The following is a 16,637-nucleotide window of genomic DNA, read 5'->3' as shown; positions in this document are numbered from 1 at the left end:
GTTTTACGGCTAGAATATTCTTGTTATTCAGAGACCTGATGAATCTGAAACACTTAGGATACTCCTCCTCACACTTGCAGTTAGCTCCTATCTTGTCCCATCCCAAATGGACCTTTTATTCTTTTATTTGCAGCACCATGGAGGTCATCGTGATCCCGCTCTGTGATCTGCCAACCCACTACAGGACCCATGACACAGGAAAGAAGAAAACATATTTCCCAGGAGAAGGCTGGGCTGCACATTCCCAAACTGTGGATTGAGATACTGCCCTGTCTTCTCCTGCCGTCACGTGACATCTGCCAGTCCCATAGGACCTCACACATATAGAAAAAGGAGTTTAAAGGGTTTTAAATCAATATTCATAGCGTAAAGCCAAAGCTTGACAAAGAAAATGCTTCATAACACAATTGTGATGGTGTTATTGTAACCATAGGAGTATAAGGAAATAAGATAATCTTTACAAGTGGAGGAAATATCGTCATGAAACCCCACGGGACAGCTGCAAAATGGTAAGATTTCAACATGTAAGGGTTTGTTCAGATCTGAAAAGGTTGTCAACTTTTCCCAGCTGTATGAATTAGTCTATTAAAAGTCTTATCTCTACCTGCAGGCCTTGTCATTTAAAATTAATTGATTGATTGATTGATTGATTGATTAAGGGTCTGCACACAAAGTGGCTTATCAAGTATTACCAAAATATGGCCCTGCTAAGTGCAAGTTTGTTAGCTTACTGTTCCAATCTGTGTCTGCATATGTCACTTCTGAGTTACAACTGTGACTTTATAGGTTTCAGCTCTTTTTCTTCTTTTCCCCCCTTTTTTTTCGCTTTACCTGGCCTTTTGAATCAAAGCAGATCACTATGCGAAACAGAACCACAGAAGCACAACTTCACAAAATTATCCTAACAGCAAGGTTGACAGGACAGTGAATGTCCTCATGTGTAGGACACTAATAAAATAGTTTACAGTTCAGGGGTCTTCTCACCTTCTCCATATTCCTTTAACTATCTGTACCTGAAAATAAAACAGATATATTATAGGTTAGCAGTTGGACTCGATGATCTTAAGGGTCTTTTCCAACCTTAACGATTCTATGATTCTATTTCAAAGAAATTTGCGTAAATGTTCAAAATTTTATTTACTAGTTACTAAATCCTCTATGTTAATGAAAGTCGATAAAGGAATATGATAGAAATAACTCTTTTTCTCCAATTTTTGGAACATCTGATCTTGATTATGTATTCTAGAATAAGCAGTTCATTGGAAAATAAAAAAGCCTATAGATATGGGGAAAAATTAAGATATTACAATCATATTGGATTTTAAATAACTCTAAAAGCTGAAAAGTAGCTGGTTTAGTATGTCTTTTAGTTGAAATAGTACTGGTGAAGAAAATCTGGATCTGAAGGAAGAATGCTATTGTGGGTCTAGGGAAAAACTATAGAAGGCCATGTAAAGGTGAAATATTGCCAGAATCAAACTGGAACATTGAGGCCTATCATATCCCTGCTGGTGATATGTATTTTCTCTGTAGTTTCGCCACTGCATCATCACACATGAGTATAAGCTACACAAAACTATAATTTAAAAAAGTTTCTTTTGAGATACTTGGAATCTACTGAGTAGTATCTGTGTACGGGTACGGGGTACACTCATACCTTCAGATAATTTTTTAATTTATTTTGCATGTAACACTTGTTTAAAATGCAACATTTTTGATCAGGACTATCAACATTGTGCTGCAACCAATATCCAGTTCAGCATTTTAAGCTTTTATTGTATTTGAACTTATGCTAATAAGTTGAGGGGGAGAATATTCAGTGATTAAATCAGAGCGTTCCAGCTGAGAGACTCCAAACCACCAGGAAGCCAACCCTTACTGTTCTCCAGAACACTGTGGACCTGAAACTGCTTCCAGAAAATTAAATGTCAAAGCTTTGGGATTTAATAATGTATCACCTGTTACATACATTATGATGAATACTGTAATCCCATCATCCAGCCCAAACACTGGCTGCATGAGCAAACTGGATGCCTAAGTGAAATTGGATAGCTTAGGAGCTGGTAATGGTATGATATATGCAGCATTCCCTATCCAGTAAAAGCACTTAACAGACTTATTGCATTTTAAACATGTAGATAGTCTCACAGAAGTCAACATAGGCATGAGACTATGTGATTTGTGATACTGGGGCCCAAACCTTCTGTCCAAATGCCACTACCATCTAGAGATGAATTTACAGGGCATACTCAACTTAAAGGCAGAGGGAAAAGAGATGACGACCGTGTGCAGTTCCTAGCAGGTAAGTGTTTGGAAATAGTCGCCAACGTAATTAGCACTTGAGAGGTCATCTTGTTGAGGAATACAACAGGAAGACTATTCTTGCCTTCAGAAATATTTCCTGGAGCTGGATTTCAAAGGGCTGAGTTTATACCCATATATGTATTTGCCCCAGGATCCTCTATCGTGGCCATGCCGCTGTAAAGCAGTAGTGGCTTCTGTCCCTCATGCAGTCTGTCAGCTCCTTCCTGCCTTGAAAGAAAATCAGCATTACCTGGGTGGCCCTTCAAAGGGAATCAGCACCATCCAAATCAACAGCAACCTCAGTAATGCAGTGATTTCCCATTTGTTTGTGCATGCAACACATTTGCATATTTGAATATTTGCGGGGAACATTTCCACACAGTTAAGTGTATTATGTAAAGCTAAAAGTGTGTTTACGGTTCAGTAATTCAGTTAAACTATGTGTGTCCTAGTGTTGATCCACGGGTAATGACAATCACCACAATCATTTAACCAGTCTTGCACATACATTATTATTATTTTAAACATTAGACTTGAGGGTTTCTTAGGAGACAGAGCTTGGGATCACACTACTTCAGAGGAGCTTCTGCTAGTGCACACTCCCGTTTCTCCTCCATTCCTATGAGGTGTTGTGAAAACCTGTCTTAGAGTCTTCAGAGTCCTTGAAAGAAGCAGAAAAAAGGAAAGCCTATTCCTAGACTTTTAGTAGAAATACGTAAACTGCCAAAGAACTTTGTATATGACCTTCAGGGAGTCCACAGGTCCAAGGATCTGTAACCACAGGTGTAATGCCTGGACCCCAACATTCAAATTGATTAGGTTGCAACCACATTATGTCTCAAATTAGACTTTTTAAACTTTCACCCGCATTTTTGCAGGACTGTGTGGAAGAGGAAATTAGTTTCTATGGCATCACCGGCAAAACCGGAAAAATGAAAGGAACACACTGCATGAGCTTTCTTGAATTGTTTGTTCATTCCAAAAAGGCCATGAGTTTCATAAAATAACCATTTTTTGGTGTGTTTTGTTCCTTTTTTTTTCCTAATTATCAGTGGTGTCTTGCCTTCCCATGCAGGAGGAACTAGCCGGTCTTCATTTTGTTCACGTATTGTTTGCCACTGGACACGCTGTTGTGCCACAAGTTCTCTATTCACACACTGTGAAAGAGGAGAGGCTGTGTCCAGGTATGAACTGCCTCACCAGATAGAGGATGCCTTCTAACGTGGACCATGCCACACTATTGTAGGTGGCTACCTTCTCCATTGCTCTAGGGAAGGTGAAGTTCAGAGAACCATTACTTACCATTGTACTTTCCCATTTCAAAGGATGTAATTGGAATTAGTCTCCAAAACCTGTAGGATGTACACCAGAAAGGCCTCTGATACTGAAGGAAGCTCTAGTTTTGACCTTATGCAGATTGACTTCATAATAATGAACCTTCATCGTGTTGCTAACAATGACCCAACCCTGTTCCTGACGCTAAATAAAAAACCAACTTTTTTTCTCTGTTTGGTTAGACATGAGATAATAACTCTTTCTTAATTGGGTGTCCTGCCCTACAAACTGAAAAGAAGCACCTCTGAAAGTAACAGCGTAATTGTATGAACAGTTTAGGTCAACAAATTCTGTCTCAGCTTAAGCTTTAAACTTCATCCATATGTTTTTTTCATACAATACTCTAAGTAAGAGGAGGGTTATAAAGACTATCATACTTGTGTTTTGTTTAGGCCATTTGTACTGAAAGGTAAAAACTACTAAAAGCCTTAGTAAAAGTATTTTTAATAAGGTCTTTAAAACAGAAGTAATGGTTTCTTCATTCTTTCATAAGTATTTCTGATATTTTGGTTCAATTAGGTATTTATTTTAAAGAATTCTTTCCACATGGGATTTGTATAACAATGTCTCTGCACTTGTTTACTTGAGCAGTGATATTCTCAGTGGTTATAAATCATGTTACAGACTGTGTAGAGATGTCCTTTACCTTCCTGTGGACACAGCCATTTTAGAAAAATAGATTTCTGAATATTGCAAATATTGTCTGTTCTAAATATACTGTAGTTGCAGCTCTGATTCAGCAGAATACTTAGACACCAGCTTCTGACTATTTAATTCATCTGGATTTAGGAGTATGTTTGAATACTTTGACAGGCATATCTACTGGTATCCTGTAGAGAAAGGAGAATATCAGAATTATTTCCTTCGCTTTTTGTAAATCACTCCTGGAAGAAAATGAAACTTTATCTTCGCTTTGTGATATGAAACCTTTGTGATATGCTTTGTCTCCTGTGTGGTTTGAGATTTGGAGGGGCTTTTGCCAGCTCTGGAGCCACAAGATAAGTGGGAGGAATGAGAACACTTAACCCTGTACCCATCACTTTAGCAAATAAGTGAGATGAAGCTGACATTTGAGCAAAGATGCATCTGACCAGATTTCAATCCATTTGTCTGGCTTAAGATGTGGGATCAAAACAAAAGTCATGTTTGTAAGCCTGGATTTCCTGATTCCTTCATGTACAAACACCTCAGAGAAAGATCATTTTGAAATAGGGCCCATATTGTCAAGAAGTTAAAAGCAATGTCACTGAGGGGTAGGGAGAGGAGCACAAGTGAGGACAAACAATATTAAACACCCCAGGTAGACAGTCCTTCCTAGTGTATCTTCCAGCCATCAAGGAGTGGCAAAGGGTTTCTGAACTGGGAATATGAGATGGGCGCTGGAGATGGGCAAAAGCACCAGGATTTGGCAGGGCTGGTCAGGGAAGGAGCCAGGGGCTGGCACCCTTCCCTGGGGTCTGGGAAGGGAGTAAAGAAATGCCTTCTCACCCAGTTCAGCTCTCTCCTTCTTAGTTTCAGCCCCCAAAATTCATCTCCCTCTCCTTTTCTGTGATTCAGAAATCATGGCAGAGGACAGTAGAGAGTAGATAAGACAAAGCAAGGAGGAAGATGCAATTCTTCAGTATTTGAAGAATAAGAACACCATCTCCTTGAAATCATTTTCACTAAGGAAGAGGGAAAATAGAGAAAGAAAATAATTAAGAACAAATGTATTCATTTAAACTTGAGGAGGGTTTTTTCCAATTTTTTCATTAGTGGTGCTTTTAACTGCTGCCATTCATTAGACCAGCAGCAAGAGAGAACAAAAGTAACTTGAATAGTCTCATAATCTGCTCTATTTAAATAAATTGGGGTTAAGTCTCACAAACCAGAAAAAATAAATTAAATCCTTGCTTTCAGCTGGAGAGAGAACTAACAGTTGCATTCCTGGGACATAAGCCATTTTGTCTAAAGTTTATATGTATAGTCTAAAAATTCAGTAAGCATTAGTGCCACAAAGGAAAATGAGAGGAGGGGAAGGCCTGGTTTTTTCAGTACTGCTTTGTACGCCTTCTGATCTGTGTGGATAAAAAAAAAAGCAATTTAACTACCGAAATAGTGATATTGCTGCTTTGGAAGTAAAACTATACAAGCAGAAAGAAAAATAAGTTTACTTTTCTCCATCTCATTCAGGATTCTGCATACAAGAAACCCATAAGGATTTGGACTTAAAGGCCTAATCCTTATAAATCTACAATTGCATCAATGAAACACTTAACCTTGCGATTTTTCCATCTGATTTTGGAGGAGAAAAAATTAATTGCTGAATTGTAATAAAAGTTTTGAAAAAATGTACACACTCCTTGGCATTTCCTCACACGTCCTTGTGAGCACCATGTTCACTAGAGTTTGCCTGTACCTTGGCATGTGTTACAAGTATAACTGGACTAACACAAGTACCCTCTCTAGTCCAGCTGTAGCAGCATAGACTGTGCTCATTGGAGACTTTCACTATGCTTTTTGGTCTCTACACTACTTTAACAACCAGCTCTCTGATACAGCGTATTGAGCGAAATTCATATTATTTTTCTGTTCTAGCAGAAACTCCTCCTTTTCACTATATTTTTACAGCATAATGTAACTTTGTGTATTTACCCAACTACCTCCAGCAAAAAGCACAAATGAAAATGTCATAGGCAGGCTAAGGAAGTGTGGGTTAGATGAGAGGACAGTGAGGTGGACTGATAACTGGCTCAACAACAGAACTCAGAGGGTCATGATCAATGGAGCAGAGTCTGGTTGGAGGCCTGTCACTAGTGGTGTTCCCCAGGGGTCTGTGCTGGGTCCAGTCCTGTTCAACATATTCGTCAATGACCTGGATGATGGGACAGAGTGTAACCACAGCAAGTTTGCTGATGGTACAAAACTGGGAGGAGTGACCAGAAGGCTGTGCTGCCATTCAGTGAGACCTGGACAGGCCGGAGAGCTGGGCCGAGGGGAACCTCATGAAATTCAACAAAAGCAAGTGCAAGGTCCTGCACCTGGGAGGAACAACCCCATGCACCAGTACAGGCTGGGGGCTGAACTGCTTGAAAGTGGCTCTGTTGAGAAGGACCTGGGAGTGCTGGTGGACAGCAGGTTGACCCTGAGCCAGCAATGTGCCCTTGTGACCAAGAAGGCCAACAGTGTCCTGGGATGCATTAAGAGGAGTGTGGCCAGCAGGTCGAGAGAGGTTATCCTGCCCCTCTACTCCACCCTAGTGAGACCACATTTGGAGTACTGCATCCAGTTCTGGGCTCCCCAGTTTAAGGACAGGGAACTATTGGAGAGAGTCCATCAGAGAGCTACAAAGGTGACCAGGGGACTGGAGCATCTCTCTTATGAGGAAAGGCTGAGAGACCTGGGTTTGTTCAGCCTGGAGAAGAGAAGACTGAGGGGGGATCTTATCAATGCTTGTAAATATCTAAAGGGTGGGTGTCAAGAGGATGGGGCCGGACACTTCAGTGGTGCCCAAAGGACAGGAGAAGGGGCAATGGGCACAAGTTGGAACACACAAAATTCCACCTGAATATGAGGAAAAACTTCTTTCCTGTGAGGGTGACAGAGCAGTGGACAGGCTGCCCAGAGAGATTGTGGAGTCTCCTTCCCTGGAGATGTTCAAAACCCGCCTGGATGCGTTCCTGTGCCCTCTGCTGTAGGTGTACCTGCTGAAGCAGGGGGGTTGGACACGGTGATCTCTGGATGTCCCTTCCCATTCCTACCATTCTGCGATTCTGTGTCTTAGTAACCTTTCTTCTAAGTTTCAATATTTAATTCTGAAATATGAGCTTTTTTAAATATAACACTGTGGCAGTACATTTAATTCACTTTTCATAAGATAACTAGCCACCTATCAGAGCTGCGTCTAAATAAATAGAAAAGCAGCATAGTACAGTTTTAGAAATTCTTTGCAGATCTATTTTTTGTGAGTTTAGCCCCCAGTTTATACATCTTAAGGGAGACGGATATTACAAGTTTCTGAGCATTCATCTTCTGCATTGCAGGATCCTTTGCATAGGCAAAGCTCACGGTGCAGCCACCTATCTAAGTTACCAGCCATTTTCTCCAATAATCAACATGAAAGAAAACGTTTCAAAAACTAGAGTATTTTCAGGGATCCAGTTCAAAACTCCAATAAAGTAAAAATGTTCTGTAGGTTGAAGAACTGTTCTGTTTTACTAGAAGAATTTCCCAAAATGTTGAGAATTATTTTCTGTTGAAAAATACCATCTGTTTCTTGGAAAAGAAACAAGTTGCAATGACATTTTCAGTGGGTGCAAGCTGCAAACAACACTAATGAACAGTCTGGTGATGAGCACTCAGTAATCTCTGAAAAACCTTGGTGTAGTCCCAATCTTCAAGTATGTAGATCTGTTGTGATGGGATCAAGTGATTTAGGAAGGGAGTCTGCCTCTTCTACTTTATGTTTAAACACTATTTAAACACTTAATTTTCCCCAACGAGACCTGAATTTGTAATTCAATGCCAACATTCCCCTAGGGGTATGGGAAAGCCATCCTTAGCTTGTGACCACCATTACGCAGCAGACTTGAACCAGGCTGTCGTGCCCCATAAAAGGGTGACCAACAGCAATAATGAATGCAAGTGTTTAGCTTATTCTCAGCTGCAGCTCAGCAATATTTTATAGGTAACCTGATATAATACCTGGCCATAAGTCAATTCATACTGTATTGCTGGAATGATCCTATTTGTATTAAAAGGTCTATTCAAACTACTACTCAGAGTCAGTAACACTGGGAAATATTGTTTGCTCCTAGAGAAGCAGCACTGCACTTTGAACCAAGACACCATTTGTTATTTCATGCCTCACCAACATATAATTTAACATAGTGCAGTAGAAGATTTGTGGTGAAATGGGCAATAAGGTTTTGTCATCCTTCTGATGACCTTTAGAGCTAAGGAGGGGAAAATCTATGTCTGGGGCAATTAATATGATTTATTATAGACATCTGTATTAGAATGAGATGAATCATACCCTGTTACTGTTCTTCCACTGATTATAAAAGTCTAAGGGGCCCATTCAGATTACACACATGCATCACATACACAGCATTCAATTAGATGAATCACGCCTGATATGTCTACTTGTAAGTAGAACATGTATAGACTACCCATATGTACTAAATATTATGCCATTTACTGCAGTATTAGCATTCAGATGCTATCTTGATGGCACTGAAATCAGAATAGAACAGAATACAGTGCGAGAGAATTTATACTAATTATGCAGGCATGATCATACAATGGCTACAGTGATTTAACTTTTTTTAAGCAAATTTTTGGGTCCTGAAAAACTCTAGTTAACAAAACAAAAACTGACTTCTTATCTGCTCGAAACATTTGATCCTTGAAGTCTGGGATTGGAATTAAGCTTGGGAAAGCAGATCTTATAACATTGCGTGCCACTTTGTGAAATGCATTTCAGCATGCACATAAAAAAGATCAAGTAAATAGCTTTGAAGAATCTACTCAACAAAAAATCCAGTGGTTCAAATGAACTACTCTACTGTCTAGCATAAAATAATTGTTTTTAACTGACAAAATGTATTGCATGAAATGCAAATTTAGGAAGTACATTCAAAATATTTTTTTATATATTTTCATTTGCATGGATGAATTTAGGTGCATGGAAGTGTAACAGGAGAAGAAACATGCCAATCCTTTTCACCTGGACGCCTAGAAATAAGCAAGCACTTTTTAAGTGGTTAGGTAAGTAAAAATAGCTTGATTTTTAATAGCTGATGATTTACACTGGTATTTATTATTATTTATTATGATCTCTAAGAGACTCTGCTGTGGGTCAGGACCTACTCAAAAGAAAAAAAAAAAGAAAAAAAAGGAAAAAAACCTAGCTATGCCTAGACTAAGAAATACATGATTAATGAGAAAATATTAGATTGCATGGAAAGCAGTAGTTTCAGCATAACACACCTGAAAATCAGTCCACAGTTTCTGGAGGTCCAATGTTAGGTACAACCAGCCTGCAAAAGTCAAACACTTCTGGCCTTTGCCTCCTCCCCATTGCACGATCACATCAATGAATATGAGATAGTCTTCCCTCTGCCTGGCCCATAAAAATGTCTTGAGTTAACAGACTAATACAACATGTTAGCATTATAAATATTACATTGAATACTGAAATATTTATTTGGTTGGAAAAAAATCTACTATTACCTTTTCTGCAGCTCTTTGAGAGAAAATATATGCACATCTTGGCCTCTTCCACACTTAGTGGGATCCAGCATTAAGTTTACTGATTAGCTAGATTGGAGAGGAAGCTCTGTCAACTGGAGGATGTAATTTTAAGGGCCAGATCACAGTTTAGGGTCCCTTCTTATGACCGCAGTGGTGGCAATGACAGCAGTTTCTCTGATTTTCTGTTCCTGGAAGCCAGGTTAAGGAAAAGGCTTGCCCTCCCTCCTTCTATCTTTCACCCAGGCTCCCTATAGAAAGTGTAAGTGCCTCCAGGAGCTAAGATCAACACTGCAAATGCTTGTGCATTCTGCAGCCCCACAGCTGTTCCTGTTCACCTGTGTGGTGTAAACCAAAATGCTCTGGATTTGGTCTTCCAAAGTACTGAACTTTCTGGGACAATTCCAAGAAGTAATTTAAGCATATGCTTACCGTTACACATATGACTTCAGTGGAGCTGCTTAATGTGCTTCAGAGCCCACAGGTTCTGCAGGGCTCCCTCCTTCAGCAGGTGGGGCTGGTCAGTCACAGCATTTAGACTTCTGTGAAGACAGCTGAGCTGTTTGTACCATGGGGCAAATGAGGTGTACTATTACAGATTTACGAGGTAAAACAAATTAGCCAAAGAAAGACAGTTTACAAAATTAATTTGTGCTAATATATGCAACCAGTTGAAAAGTGTAAGCTGGTGAAGTGAAAAGAAATCCTAATAATAATTCAGACCTTATGAAAAGCAAACTATGTTCAGCAACAGATGGAACAAGTGTTGTCAGAATAAGAGCTAATCTGTACTGTGGAGGATCAGAAGACTTACCTCAGTGTTCCTAAAAATATGGGAAAGTAAATATTGGAAAAGGCTGGTAATTATTTCAATGACATATGAAATGAACATTTAGATTTGAGCAGATTGTAACAATAAACCTGTAAGACAGGGACACCTGTCTCACAGCTGCAAAGAACACTGCACATTTGATCATACACTACTACATTTCATCCCACTTAATGACCAGTCGCTAAACAACTGGTCAGGTCTGGGGATACCTTCTGCTATCAGAATGCCCTGGCAAAGCACAGCAGCTTTGGACTTGTCCTTTTTAACTGTCCTGGTCTGCCATATCCACTTTCTGCCATATCCATTTTTCATTATGTCCATTTGCTATCATGTTGTGTGAAATCTATAGCCAAACCTACAGAACATGATTGTCATAATAATCAGTTACAACTGAGTATTTTAACTTGACATTTGATGATAAATGGCCAGGGCATCCTTTCTCTCTAAAACTGTAAGTCTGGAACAAAGGAAGTTTTTGCAATTTGAAGCCAAGAGAATTGCTCCTGCATCCTGATCATTCAGCCTGGGCAAATGTTTTTACATCAGAAAAATTCCATGGGATGCTGTAAAAACCCAAGGCCAAGACATTTAAAGCATGCCCCAATCTGCAAGGGTAGATTAACACCATCTTTTTAAGAGTAAATACTTCTGACACCCTGAACCAAGTATTGCACATGACTGCCCATGGCACCACTGCACAGCTTGACTAGCAGGACTAGTGATACCACTAAACTGACAAAACCCCCATGTGGACATGATTTACGGGTGTAATAAAGTCTTTCTGCCCTCCTGGGTTACGCTGCTTGGAGTCACTGTTAAAGGTACTGGAAATTAAGTCTGGTTTTCTGTATAAACCACAAGCTTATTAAGGAGCCTTCCTATGAAGACAACACTGTTACAGACACACCAGTGGTCTGTGGACTGGCCACAGAGATTATGAATGGAAGACAGGTCTTAACTCGTTCAAGTGATTCACCTCCAGTCCAGAACAACTAATACGTCAAAATACGATCATTAAGGTGAGAAAGAGAGGGTGGATTTATAAATGAGGTCTCAAAGATACCTGACTGTCTTGTTTTAGGAAGACTTGGATTGTTCAAGCAAGCAAAAGTGGTTCTGAGAGCAGGGCATGCAGAAGTGGGGGCAGGGATGGCAGCTGGCCAGGCATTGGCACTGAGACTGGCACTGGACTTCCAACAGGCGAGTAGAAAGGAAAGGATTCACCTGCCACGTGTGGACAGCCAAGAGCCTAGAAGCATATGCAGCAGCTTTCCAGAGGCTGTTTCTTCCCACATGTCTTGGAAACCAGCTGCTCTACTAAAAGCCCAAACCACCTCCATCAATGTCTTGAGTAAGAGTTGCGGGATTTAGCTCATAATAGCCAAGTCCAGACTCTAGTATTGAGGATAGTTACTCTGCATTCAAAGGTTTATTGCAGCTCCCACTTCTTCAAATAAATTTGATCTGCTCGGCTGTCATTGCTCAATTTAAAGTTATCATTGTTCAGCACTGGAAAACTGAATTTGAAATCTGCACTGCAGTGTCATCTTCACGACTGCACAACCTGTATATATAAAAAATATATGAGATATGATTAAGAATCTGAGGAAAAACTTTTTCTTATTTTCCCAGTGCTCTGAGCCGTGTTGAGGGTAAACCTAAATTCCCAGTCCCTGGAGCCACACTCAGTGCAATGTCAGTGGGATACTGGGGACAGGGTATCACTTCACTAAATATTATGCTTTCAGAGTGGAAAGAGATTTAATTCAGAGCAATTTGATGGGTGTGCAAAACTGCTATACATGCCTTTCGCCAATGAATTTATATTACTGTTAGTCCTCTGTCTTGCATGGCTTCAGAGCTTTTTCAGCACAGAATGAGGAAAACACAGGGAAGATATTAGATTCTTAAAATTTAAAACTAGAATGGACCATTACACCATTTTTTAAATGACTTCCTGTTACTTCTGCACCTTGTGTTTGACAAAATGTAAGCTTAGCTTTCCAAAAGGTAGATAACATTCATATGCAGATATCAAGAGATGCAAATACACTCCCTCCATAGATTGTCCAATCAATCATGTCAGAAATATGTACCAAATATTTCATTTGCATGTATCTGATTCCAGATTCTGGCAATTGGTCTTTGTCACCTTTCTGTGACACTGTCAGAGACCCTCTAACCCTCTAACCAGTACCTCTAACTGGTATTTTCTGTCCATGAGGGCATGTGCAAACTTAATCAAGTTGCTTCTTCATACACTATTTGAATAACCTCAGTGAAAGAGATCTTTTAACACTCACTGTAAAAGGTGTCCTCCATCATTTAGGTAGGTTTATGGCTTTTTTCCTGTCTCATCTTTATTTATTTTTTCAGCATTCTTGTGAAAACACGGAGCTGAGAGTACCAACTCAAAATGAGATATAAGGAGATCTAATGTAGGATTTAGGGGGAATCCAGGCATTTACCTTCAAAAGTGTCCTCTTGAAAATGCACACTCAGTTGCTATCAGAACCAGGGTATGCCTGATCAGCATAAGCACCTTTGTTTTTTACACTGAAGTCCCCACACTCCTAAAATCACGTGCCCAGAATTTTTTTATGCTTGGCTCTTGTCCAACCAGCATGAGTATCTTTAGGCATATTTCTGTGCATCATATCTGAGGATCTCATTTTGGAAACATTTGCAGATTTTCACATAATATTTATCAGTGAACATTCTCTCCTATTAAAATACTGACCCTATTACTCATTACATAGCACACTCTTCGAGGTGCTCACCTGCTAGGAAGTGGAAAACATGGTCTCTCTGTCTGAGGGAACTTAAGCTATAGCTTCCCTTTCCCAGGCTGTGCTTTAGCTCCTGGATGAATATAATTTTCTTTGAATTTCCCTTGAAGGACATTCCATTGACAGGGTCACCACAGGCTCTCCGGAAAAGTGCCCTGAACTCCCCTGGGGAGATAGGGCACCAGGCAAGTTTTGCACTGCTCAGATTGCTTAGGAATCAAGCACTTCTGGGCATGCACAGAAGAGAGACCTGTAAAATTCCATGTGAAAAAGGGAGACCAGGAAGTGGCTGACTCCATCACTCCCACTGGAGATCTTCCACTTGCATGGAACACTTAAAGCTGCCCTCAGCCAAAAACAAATGTATGGCCAGGTGTTCAGGGACCTGTATTGGAAAAGGAACCATAGATTCTTGCATCTGTTTCTAGGACTCTCAGTGTATTTTATATTAAACAGATTTAGAAGTACATCAGCCCTAAGCTGTTCTGAAGCCACCAGATTTGGTGCCTGTGCTCATTTTCTCTTTATCTCTGATGTTATTACTTCTGAAGCTCGATTTTCTCCTCCTCACACCCAAGCCCACCTAAAGCAGTCTACAAATTCATGGTTAGGACATTCCCTTTGAGGGAATTCTGTAATAAACTTCAATTCCCAACTCCCTGTTCTATGCCTAGAGGCACAGGAGCAGACATCTTTTGGGAAGAAATAGTCCCTCTGAGAATACCTTCTACAGTAGAAATAGAATTTGCTGGCACTTCCATTTTTTAAGAAAGGTCATAACAAAATCTCACCTTGTCTGGTTATAGATGTATGATGAGGGATTCCCATAGTGATCAAATACAGTTTAATTGGGATGCAGAAATCTTGGCATTACATTACCTAGCCCGGTTTTATGACATTTGTAATATCCCTTAGCCTCAACCAAACAATGCTGCCTGTGATTAGTGACAAGTGGTAGATCTTAACACTTCTTAATCATGATCAATTCTCCTGGAATAACTAATTTTTTGAAAAACTGTTCTGCAGAGCAGATCAGCATTTCAGAAGGACAAGTGTGAGAAAAATACATTGTGAAGGGCTATAAATATATTAAAAGGGGGAGGTTTGATATCAAGACCTTACCAAGTGTGAGTTTTACACTGAAAATCTGTCTGAATAGAATTTGTCAACCTTTTTAGAAGAGTTGAAATTATTATTTTAATGAAAAATGTTAACAAAACAAAGCAAAAGAAGCACACTCTTGCTATGTGATATATACTTAAGCTGTTTGCTTCCGGCTTAGTTTGACAAAGTTACAGAGGAGTTTTTTGCCAGCCTGAGGAAAGAGATAGATCAGGCTACATGTCGGAGTAGCCATAACCTAGAATGACTGCCCTGAAATCAACAGCAGCAAAACAGTGTATTTACTTCATAGTCCTACCCCCAGGGCAGAAAGATGTTGTTTAATGTCTTAACGTTAACATTAAGAGTCTCATAATATTTTAGATATGGAAATGTGTTTTGAAAATGAAAATGGCTTTTAAAAAAAAATAGTAGCCATTTCTCCTAACGACAGCTTAATAGGAAGATGAAGCGGGTAGTAGATTCCTCTTTTCTACTGATAAGAGTAGTTATATGCTTCCAGAAGTTGTTATAAAAATCGGAGTGGGGAACAAACACTTGGAAGAAAGAACCGTGATTTGTGTCTCTGACACTGTGGCCAAGAAACATTTCTAAAACCCAATTGTGTGGTTAAATGTTACTCTGGTTTTAGTAGCACACTATGAGAAGTACATTGATTAATTTTTCCAACCCTCCAATAGTCATGTGGGAACAGAATCTGCACAACCAGAACTGTTTCTGCATATGTTACTAGCATGATGAGAAATGTACCAGAACTGCTCCATGGCTAGAACTGAACCATCGTTGTGTCTCCACCACATGCTGACAGCATATGAGCATATTACTACTGCAAATGGCAGTGATATGACTATCCTTTTAACAAGCCAAAGGTTGTTGCTTTTGCTAGATGTGTCTCTGCCCCAGCGTTTATCCATAAGCAAACTGTGACATAAGCTTTACGTTCCAGACTGACATGAGTAGAACTGGACAGGGAACTTTACATTTTTAGTTTTCGATTTTGTTCTTCCGGAAGATAAAACCTCAGGTTTATACACATTGTGCACATAATGTAATTATATGGCATTTATCTTCTTTACCAGGACTGTTGCACCACTGCTGGATCCGGTTACAAGTTTCCTGACACCAACACTATTCCAAACTCCTCCCAGTCCACTTGGACTTTAGTAGCTACATCAGTTGGAACCAGTCTTTTAGCTGGGACCAGTGTACCTAGTTTGGGTAGACATTTTTTACCCCACCTGATTCAGTCAGGTCTATGTGGTGACAGCCATTACACTCAAAGTGCAAATCATTATCTGTTAAATCATGCCTCTGTTTCAAAGGTCTTCACCAGTGCTGGAACACATGCCATACACTGAGCCCTCACCTACCATTTTGGAAGGCCTTCTTACAAGCAAAACTTCTTTATATACTAGTTCATACTCCTCATATCTAATCTGCTTCAATTTAAAACCGTTATTTCTTGCCACCTCCCTCTCAGACATGGAAAACAGATTATTCCCTACATCTTTACAGCAGTGTTACATAATTTAAAACTGCTCTCATGTTCTCCCTTGGGCTTTTCTTCTTTGGCTGAACACCATAAAATTACATTTTCTAGGCTTCTGTTGGTTCTGATTTCCTCAGGACTCTTTCCATTTGGCTCTGAGTTTTTCTTGGAGTGCAGTCTCCAGTGCTGAGCAACAAAAGAATTGTTTCTGATGCCTCGCAAGTTGTACTCTTGTTTGTACACAAGAAAATTATGTCAGCCTTCTACAGCATATGTTGCTGATGCTTATTTGGCCTACATCACAATCACTGTGGAAGAGCTACTGCCTAGCTAGCTGTTCCCCAACTTGAATATGGGTAGCTGATCATCCAGAATCAAAGTAATACCCGTTATTGGATAAGATCATGTAACTTTTCGGATAATTTCTCCAAGATTTCTGTCTAGTAAGCATATTAGTGAGAAATGCTTATATTAGTAAATGAGACATACTGTATTCTGGAATGAACCATTTACCATAGTGAGAATTTGAGAGGGA

This window comes from Phalacrocorax aristotelis, chromosome 3 (genome assembly GCF_949628215.1).
Source record: "Phalacrocorax aristotelis chromosome 3, bGulAri2.1, whole genome shotgun sequence".
Lineage (NCBI taxonomy): Eukaryota > Metazoa > Chordata > Aves > Suliformes > Phalacrocoracidae > Phalacrocorax > Phalacrocorax aristotelis.
This window is presented reverse-complemented; position numbering follows the sequence as displayed.